The sequence below is a fragment of the Schistocerca americana genome, chromosome X (genome assembly GCF_021461395.2).
Source record: "Schistocerca americana isolate TAMUIC-IGC-003095 chromosome X, iqSchAmer2.1, whole genome shotgun sequence".
NCBI classification, from domain to species: Eukaryota; Metazoa; Arthropoda; class Insecta; order Orthoptera; family Acrididae; genus Schistocerca; species Schistocerca americana.
Window position 1 is genome coordinate 373,245,314 of NC_060130.1, and position 10,643 is coordinate 373,255,956.

Consider the following 10,643-nt stretch of genomic DNA (forward strand, 5'->3'; position numbering starts at 1 on the left):
TGGAAGCCATTGCAGTTATATAGAAACAGCAAAATGGCAGCCATTTCAGTTATACAAGCAGAAAAATACAGCATGTCTTATAGACGAGGCAGTTGTTGTTGTTGTAGTCTTCAGCCCAGAGACTGGTTTGATGCAGCTCTCCATGCTACTCTACCCTGTGCAAGCTGCTTCATCTCCCAGTACCTACTGCAACCTACATCCTTCTGAATCTGCTTAGTGTATTCATCTCTTGGTCTCCCTCTACGATTTTTACCCTCCACGCTGCCCTCCAATACTAAATTTGTGATCCCTTGATGCCTCAGAACATGTCCTACCAACCGATCCCTTCTTCTAGTCAAGTTGTGCCACAAACTCCTCTTCTCCCCAATTCTATTCAGTACCTCCTCATTAGTTACGTGATCGACCCATCTAATCTTCAGCGTTCTTCTGTAGCACCACATTTCGAAAGCTTCTACTCTCTTCTTGTCCAAACTATTTATCGTCCATGTTTCATTTCCATACATGGCTACACTCCATACATACAAATACTTCCAGAAACGACTTCCTGACACTTAAATCTATACTCGATGTTAACAAATTTCTCTTCTTCAGAAACGTCTTCCTTGCCGTTGCCAGTCTACATTTTATATCCTCTCTACTTCGACCATCATCAGTTATTTTGCTCCCCAAACAGCAAAACTCTTTTACTACTTTAAGTGTCTCATTTCCTAATCTAATTCCCTCAGCATCACCCGACTTAATTCGACTACATTCCATTATCCTTGTTTTGCTTTTGTTGATGTTCATCTTGTACCCTCCTTTCAAGACACTGTCCATTCCGTTCAACTGCTCTTCCTAGTCCTTTTCTGTCTCTGACAGAATTACAATGTCATCTGCGAACCTTAAAGTTTTTATTTCTTCTCCATGGATTTTAATACCTACTGCGAATTTTTCTTTTGTTCCTTTACTGCTTTCTCAATATAGAGATTGAATAACATTGGGGAGAGGCTACAACCCTGTTTCACTCCCTTCCCAACCACTGCTTCCCTTTCGTGCCCCCCGACTCTTGTAACTGCCATCTGGTTTCTGTACAAATTGGAAATAGCCTTTCGCTCCCTGTATTTTACCCCTGCCACCTTCAGAATTTGAAAGAGAGTATTCCAGTCAACATTGTCAAAAGCTTTCTCTAAGTCTACGAATGCTAGAAACGAATGGTGGTATTAACATATTCCCTTAGTGTACTAAAGTGCCTTAGAAAATCAGAATGGAACAGGAGGGTGTCGCCTATGGTTACAGACACCATTAAACAAGTCATTACAAATAAACAGGCAGGGATAGTAACAAATTTCTTGAGAGTTCCAGGACACAATGGCATCGTCAGCTTAGTGAAGAGAGCAATGGGCTTAGGTGAAATCCTAAAAGAGAGACTTCCTCATCAAGATATGCTGAGCGTAATCAATGAAAAGTGAGAAACGATTTACATACGCAATGGGATTCGACTAAGATGTCAAAAGGCGGACAATATGGCCAGCCGAAGCCTAAAATAGCGTTATCCCCTTGGTTTAATGATTGGAATAGGCGCGGTCATTCATGACGATGTTTACGTGCATACATTGAAATCATGGCAAATTGCCAACACACTTGTTCCGAACAGGATTGCAGGAATCTCCATTATCCGACTTATGCAATGAAGAAGGGAACGTAAATCAACTACTGTTCTCGTGTACCAGATACAAGGCACAACAAAAATCCTTTATCAGCACATTGACTAAGGCTAGGAGTCCACTTTCAACGTCGGCTGCAGTGTTGTAATCAACCCAAAAGAGTGCACTCATTTTAATTGTGGTGTTCAATCACTTAAGTATGTGTGACCTAACTATGTAGGCATACAATGTACATGATGTGAGGATTTTTGTTAGTTTGTGTTTTCTCTTTTTAATTCTTCTTGTGATCTTCAGTCCGCACACTTGTTTGTAGCAGCTCTCTATGCTGCTATAGCCTGTGCAAGCCTCTTCATCTCCGAGTAACTACTGAAACCTACATCCCTCTGAATCTGCTTACTGTATTCATCTCTTGGTCTCTCTCTGCGATTTTTACCCTTCCGGCTTCCCTCCAGTACTAAATTGGTGATGTGATCCCTTGATGCCTCAGAATGTGTCCTACCAACCGAACCCTTCTTTTAGTGAGCTTGTACAACAAATTCCTTTTCTCCCCAGTTCTATACAGTACCTCCTCCTTAGTTATGTGATCTACCCATCTAATCTTTAGCATTCTAATCTCAGAAGTTTCTATTCTCTTCTTGTCTAAACTGTTTATCGTCCATGTTTCACTTCCATACAAATACTTTCAAGAAGGACTTCCAGACACTTAAATCTATACTCGAATTAACAAATTTCTCTTCTTGAGAAGAAGAGAAAATTTTTTAATTACTGTGATATAATCACTTTGAGAGTAGGTTATAGTGATGGGATGTATCAATCATTTATTCATACCCTAAATATTTTTGTAAATAGCAGTTCCGGAAGTGTGTAGAAGACTAACCATTAAGAAAGGTACTTTGTTAATGTGATTGATGGCTGTATGGCGATGGCCAAATGCCAAATAAAAATATATAAAAACAGTTATTTTAATATACGATTCCTAACCGATGTACAAATAACACAGCATATGTGAAATAAACAGAAGCAATAAATTAATTTTCATTTGAAATAATAAATTTTATCCTGAAAAATTCTAATAATTCTGACACTAACAAATATTCGATTGTAAACATCAGACGTTGTCATTAATATCTGACCATTTCTTGAACACAGGGGGGTAATAACAGTTAACTGTATAATTGTAGTGCTGGATGAATGACTTTCCGGTTATACATTTTCTTTGATAGTAAACATCTTTAAATCGTTGTGAAGTGTAACCCACAATCACGACATTACGTCTTAACCCGGTGGCGCAATTATCCTTGGAGAGTAGCGTGAACTTCCTAGTTGCGGGCTATTCTATGGTCGCGACAACGGTACAAAACTCCCCATAGCCAGTGTATTTATAGATTCACAAAAGAGTTAAATCGCTGAACTTTTCTCATGGAGATCTACCATTCTGCCGACAAATTATTGTATGGCTCCGTTATAAAGAAAAAATGTTGATGCCTGCATTTCGGTTAATATTGAATTTGCTAGAACGAATTGCTGTTTATTTGTGAGCCCCTGATCACTGTTCGTCTAAATGAAAACAAATTACAGATGTCTTTGATGGGTCAAAAGTAATTTGAGATGAAAAAGTTTGGCCCCTCGCACGGTACGATAACCATTAAGATAAAGGATAACTGAATTGCAGAGAAGAAAAAGTAATTTGAAACAACAAAGCGTACTGAAATTGTGTCATATATCACTTTTAGACACTCTACATTTGTAAGCAGCTTTGACTTTCCATGACTCAACAGATTTACAGGGCTTGGCAGACTTCTCTCACGTGAATCAAGGACTTTGTCTGTAGTAGTACGTATAAGGCGTTTCATTTGTCGGCAGGCAGAATGAGAACATCAAAACTGCAGTAAAAGTCACCAAAAACAGTTACAACGCTTGTTTATATTTATTTCGAGTCAAAAACATTACAACAATATTTACAATATATACAATATAACAAATCAGGTCAAATCATAAAAGAACAAACTAAACGGTATTAGCCCAAAATTGTGCAACGGCAGCAGCATTGTCTGAAACATCAACAAGCTCTTGTGTGGAACATGATACAGGACATCTAGGACAGTTAATTAAATGTTTGGTTGTCTGTTCTTCTCCGCAGTCACACAAGGTGGAAGATTCCTTCATGAAGCCCCATTTAAACAGATTGTCCTTAGTTCGTCCGACGCCACTCCTGAGCCGATTTAGAGACTTCCACACTGTCCAGACTTGATTTCCACCAGGAGGAAGGGTCTCAGAAGGAGTCATCCAATCGTTACTGTCAGATTTTGCTGTCCACTGAGATAGTCTGGCTGCTCCAGTCCGACCGGTGAGGGGTGTAGTAGTTCTCATGAAGCTCCTCCTAGATTTGAGTCTACTAATTGGTAGCTGGTATCCATGTAGCAGGTGATCGGTGTTATGATCTGCTTTATGTCTCTCAAGTTTGGCTGCGACTTCACGCCTTATGTCTGGAGGAGCAATACCTGCTAGTTTATGGAGTTTATCAATAGGTGTAGCTTTGAGGCATCCCGTTACTGTCCTGCAGGTTTCGTTCAGGGCCACATCAACCTGCTTTGCATGAGATGACTTGTACCATACAGGACATGCGTATTCAGCTGCGGAATAACACAAGGCCAAGGCTGATGTTCTTAGTAGTTTGGGATCTGCACCCCAAACGCTGCCAGTGAGCTTCCGCAGGATGTTGTTACGAGCAGCAACTTTCTGCTTGGTGTTAGTGCAGTGTTTTCTATAGGTCAACGTTCGATCTAAGGTGACACCCAGATATTTGGGGTAGAAACAATGTTCAAGCTCTTGATCTTCCCAAAACACTGTAAGTTTTCTATAGGCCTCTCGATTGCGTAGGTGGAAAGCACAAACTTGAGTTTTAGCAGGGTTCGGTCTTAAGTTATTGACTCTGTAGTACTCAGATAGGTCCTTGAGAGCAACAGTAAGCTGGTTTTCTACTGTGTCAAAATCTCTGGCTTGTGTGACTAAGGCAAGATCATCTGCATAGATGAAACTCTTTGTAAGAGAAGGTTGAGGCTGGTCATTTGTAAATATGTTGAACAATATGGGGGAAAGGACACTACCCTGAGGCAAGCCATTCCTTTGACTTCTCCATCTACTCTTTCTTCCTTGGAACTCCACATAGAATCGCCGGTTTTCCAAAAGTGTCTGCACAGTTCTGGTGAAATTAATGTCTCTAGTGATGTAGTAGACTTTGTGCAATAATTGTCGATGTTGAATGGTGTCATATGCTGCTGTGAGATCCACGAAGACAGCCCCGGAAATGTATCCTTTTTCATATCCCTCTTCAATATGTTCAGTCAGATTAAGGACTTGTGCTGTACAATTCTTTCCAGGTCGGAAACCTGCTTGTTGAGGTATGAGTTGTTTTTCAACAATGGGAGTGAGTCTATTTAGCAACATTCTTTCATAGATTTTATACAAATGGCAAAGGAGCGAAATCGGTCGGTAGTTCTTGGGATCAGCTGCACCCTTTCCAGGTTTTAGTAAGGGAATAACTTTAGTTTTCCTCCAGATGGCAGGGATCTGTTTCCGCTTCAGACAACCATTATAGAATTGCAGAAGCCATCTTTCCGTGATGGGACCAAAATGTTTAATTTGCTCAATCATTAGGTCGTCTAGACCAGGCGCTTTACCATTTTTGCATTTCTGAATTGCGGTTCTGAGTTCTTGTAAGATGAAGTCATTTGATATATGGTTGTTTTCACGTTAAGGTTCTCTTTTGAGTTTTGTTCTATCTTTAGAACAATTGACCCTTCCATTCTGAACTAGATGATGAGCAATTTGATCTGGTGCAATGTTTGCATGGCCATGATTGTGGACAGGGTCGTTGTTCAGGCGTCGCAGCAACTGCCAGGCTTTCTGACTGCTTTTAGACATATCAAGGTTCTCGAGTAGCTCTATCCATCGTTCTTTTTTGGATTTGGCTAAGGCTGAGGATAAATTTTGGCCAGCAGTTAAGGTTTCAATGCTGTAAGGATTATCATTGAAAAGTTGGATATAGTTATGTAGATGCTTCACGGATTCTTCTGTCAAGCCAGGTATGTAGTTAACTCGACAGCCTCTGGGAGTTGAGAGTCTTGAGCATCTTTTCACGGCTTCTACAAACTCATCATAGTTGGAAACTGAGGGTTCTATGCGTGAAACTTCTGAGTCAAGGAGATCAGCAAACTTCTGCCAGTCTGCTTTCTTGAAATTGTATCGCCTTCGGAATGATGTGATTCTAGGAGTAATGGCTGCAAACACTTGGCAGCCTATGGGGCGGTGTTGAGTATTTGGTATCGGATTTAGAACAGTTTTTCTGCATTGGTGAGCTATGTTCTCGCTAACAAAAATTAAGTCGGGGTTATACCCACGTTTCCAACGCCCACTGTTAAAAGATGGTGGGAGTTTATTATCATGGACAACGCTTGTGTCAAATACGGACAAACATTCCAAGCACATCCATCACATATACAAGGGCAAAATATGTTGTAAAGACATGGGTCCGGAAACGCTTTATTTGCACTTGAGAACTCATTTTCTATAATTAATCATAATAAATTAATCAGCAGAAGCGTTCAGGAACCAAATGAAACTTTTTATTATAAGAAATATTCAAAATATACTTCGTTAGTATTGATACTTATGTCATCCAACCGTGGTATTGTATTCCGTGCTCGTACCTCTGGAGTAGCGCGTATGGTTTCGTGATGAACCTAATGGTTTTCTGAGCATTTAATGCAAGTAAGGGTTTCTTGTGATTTGCCAGTACATTTTGTTCCTAATGTTTCCCATGGTTAATGTACTATGAAATATTGTTGAAAATGAATTCTAACACGAATACAAACAGTTTCTGGAGCGATGTGCACATTTCTTTTTCTACGCGTGATTAAAGTATCTCCATACCTTTCTATTAAACCCTGTAGAATTGAAAAGCTTCAGCCCATGCCACTGGCGGACACCCGTCATTACTATTTTCACTGTAAGGATAGCTAGACCACTCAACGTCTCTGAATGTATAATCTCTGGCAGAGAGATTTGGGACAAATTTACATTTTTCATTCACACTTTGTACTCCGTAAGTGAATCCATTGCATCCCAATATATTACAGCATATTGTGTAAGGAATGAGCGAATACTAATTTTTTGTTTGTATAAGTAGTTGACGAAAACGCAGAATAACCGTGCACCATTGGCTGAAACGAAGAACTGGGGTTCCTACTAACAAAAAGAAACAGCGCTTTTAATTCTGTAATGAGTGCTTTCGACATGGGATTTCAAACTAATTCCATATTTCTAAATTTCCATAAGGCTTTTGATACCATCCTACTACTTAAGTTGCGTGCCTACCGAGTATTGTTTCAGCTGTGCGACTGGATTCGTAATTTCCTGTCAGAAAGGTCACAGCTCGTAGCAGCTGACGGGAAGTCGTCGAATAACACAGGATTCTTATCTGGTGCTCCCCAAGTGTTGTAGGCCCTCTACTGTTTATAATCTGTATAAACGATATATGAGACAATATGTACAGCCCTATCAGATTGTTTGCAGATGATTTTCTCATTTACCGTTTCGTGAAGTCGTAAGATGATCAAAACCAATTGCAAAGTGATGTAGACGAGATATCTGCATAGTGCGAAAAGTGACAATTTACTCTAAATATTAAAAATTGTGAAGTCATCCACATGATTACAAAAAGGAATCCGCTAAATTTCGGTTACACGATAAATCTCACAAATATAAAGGCTGTTAATTTAGCTAAGTACGTAGGGATTACAATTATGAATCACTTAAACTGCAACGACCACACAGATAATGCTGAGAGGAAAGCGAACCAAAGACTGCCAATTATTGGCAGAACACTTAGAAGATGCAGCTGGTCAACTAAAGAGACTGCCTACAGTACGCTTGTCCGTCCTATTGTGGAATACTGCTGCGCAGTGTAGGATCTCTACCAGATATGATTGACGGAGGACATCGAGAAAGTTCAAAGAAGAACGTGTTATTTTCTATAAAAGCGAAATATGGCAGAGAGTGCTATGGATATGATAGCGAGTTGCGGTGGCAATCATTGAAACAAAGGAGTTTCTCGATCCGGCGGTATCTTTTCACGAAATTTTAAGCAGCGCCTCTCTCCTCCGAATTTGAAAATATTTTGTTGGTGCCAAACTACATAGACTGAAATGTTCATTGTAATAAAATAAGAGAAATCAAAGCTCGCCCGGAAAGATTTAAGTGTTCGTTTTTCTCGCGAGCGGCTCGGGAGTGGAACGGTAGAGAAACAGCTTCTAGGTGGTTCGATGAATCCTCTGCCAGACATTTAGTTGTGAATTGCAGAGTAGTCGTGTAGATGTACATGTAGAAGGAATACACAGGACACAGTCACACCTTTTTTTAAAAATCTAAGTCTGATGAACCTCTCAATAACATGAGAACATTGACAGATTATTCACATTTTGGAATAATATACTGTGAGATTTAGGCGAATGAATGATGCCAAACCGACAAACTGTATGATGTGGTTTTTTGCAAATGTAGCGGTCAATTTGTACAGAACTCTCTTCGACAGTGTAAAAATAGAAATAAAATGTCTTACTTGAGTTAACGACAGCTATCATAACGCCACAAGATTTGTAGGAACGTAGTGACGAGATAAGTCACTAATTATATGCTAATGGATAAATTAATGTGAACCAATTTACCTCTAGCTTGACTCATTCAGATGTTAATTCGCTCAAGTTCGAACAGTTCATTCATTACTCCTATGTGAGATCAAACGTTTGCAAGGAAACTCAGCTTTATGATGCAAGTGATGCCATTACCAACGCTCTAGTCAAACTGCCGAAATGTGAGATCTTAATACCTAAGTAAGCCTTCTAATTACACAAATTATATTGTGATCGTTTATGTCCATATGGTGGGTTGCATAACCCTGCAACATAGCAAGTGCTTGAATCAAAAAGTGAATTATAGATGGTCTTCAGTGCACACTTACGGGAGGTAGTTAGCACTATCAAGGTTTACCTTTGAAGTGATCGGCGCCGAAAATGAAACTATTAATTTTGGAAGTTAAGGGTACTTACCCAATTGCAACAATACTCAGTAGTCTGATATAATTCCTAAAGCCTTCTCAATTGATTTGGAACATTTGCGTTTACGAACGCCATTCATCGAATGTTTTTCGAGAGGTGGGCGAAGGCGACGTAGGTTATAATTGTCTGTATGAAGACTAACAGATACTAGTAATTTCCTGATATCTCTATCTGCAGTTTGGATCTATACTACAGCAGTTAGATTAACGCAACATTTTAAATATTTTGTTCCTTTTTTTGGAAGACTCGAGAAGGGATGACAGAGAGAGACGACGAAGTAGTTACGAAATTGTCCTCGCATTCAGGAAGACGGAGTTTCATATTTCCGTCTGGGCATCCTTTTTATGTTTCTGTGGTTTCCCTAAGTCACTAAAGGCAAATTGAAAGTTGGTTTCTTTGAAAACGCCACTGCCGATTTGCATCCACCATCCTCCTCTAATCCGAGCTTGTGCTCTGTCTCTAACGACCTCGTCGTCGACGTGACGTTAAACCTTAATCCGCCCCCTCTCCTCCATCCGCTTCGAACGGCGCGCACTCAGCCTCGTGAGGACAACCGAGGAGCTACTTGAAGGAAAAGTGGCGGCTCCCGTTAGAAAGCTGACATTAACAGCAGAGAGTGTGCTGTGCTAACCACATGCCCCTCCAATAGTGCATCTGGAAGAAGATGAAATAGGGCTTGGTCTGCTGTTGGTGGTTCCTCGAGGACAAGAGATTACTGAATTATAAGATGGTTCAAATGGCTCTGAGCACTATGGGACTTAACATCTGAGGTCATCAGTCCCCTAGAACTTAGATCTACTTAAACCTAACTAACCTAAGGACATCACACACATCCACGCCCGAGGCAGGATTCGAACCTGCGACCGTAGCAGTCGCGCGGTTCCGGACTGAAGCGCCGAGAACCGCTCGGCCACCGCAGCCGGCTGTATTATAAGAAGGATACAGCATAGATCTCCTGTATTAATCGATATAACTGTTGTCTTTGGAGAAAAATCACTACTAAAGAGATGTTATAAAATCCATATAAAGGTAGAAAATGGACCCATTAGAGTTAGCAACACGCAGTTTTCAAAACATTATAAGCAACGGAAAGTAGTTTTAGAAGCACATTTGACCACAATATTTCTAGATTTTGTGAGAAACCTCACCATACCTGGCGTTGGTTTTACACCATTCAGCTACCTAAATGTCACGGTGCATTCCAAAATCTGAGTAATTTGTTGCTGTTGTTGTTACGACCGTTAGTCAGAAGACTGTTTTGATTCTACTCCCCACGCCACAGTTTCCTGTGAAAGCCTTTTCATTTACGAATAACTAATGCACACACTCCGTCTTCAGGCCACGAGTGGCCTACCGGGACCATCCGACTGCTGTGTCATCCTCGGTGGAGGATGCGGATAGGAGGGACGTGGGGTCAGCACACTGTTCTCCCGGTCGTAAGATGGCATTCTTAACCGAAGCCGCTACTATTCGGTCGAGTAGCTCCTCAATTGGCATCACGAGACTGAGTGCACCCCGAAAAATGGCAACAGCGCATGGCAGCCTGGATGGTCACACATCCAAGTGCCGACCACGCCCGACAACGCTTAACTTCGGTGATCTCACGGGAACCGGTGTATCCACTGCGGCAAGGCCGTTGCCTGAATAACTAATGCAACCTACTTAATTTTAAACCTGCTTGCAGTATTCACCTCTTGGTCTCCCTCTACAATTTGTAACCCCCACATTTCCCTCCAATACTATATTGGTGAGCCCTTAATGTCGCAGAATCTGTCCGATCAACCGATCCGATGCTAAAACTTCCTTTCCTCCCCATTTCTATTCATTGCCTCCTTATTAGTTACGTGATCTACCCATCTAATCTTCAGCATTTTTCTGTAGCAAC

General features: G+C 40.8%; 1 pseudogene; it reads right to left on the reverse strand.

Annotated features, from left to right (window-relative positions):
* Positions 1–10,281: 10,281 nt before the first annotated feature.
* On the reverse strand, positions 10,282–10,399 carry LOC124556905 (annotated as a pseudogene).
* Positions 10,400–10,643: the final 244 nt, after the last annotated feature.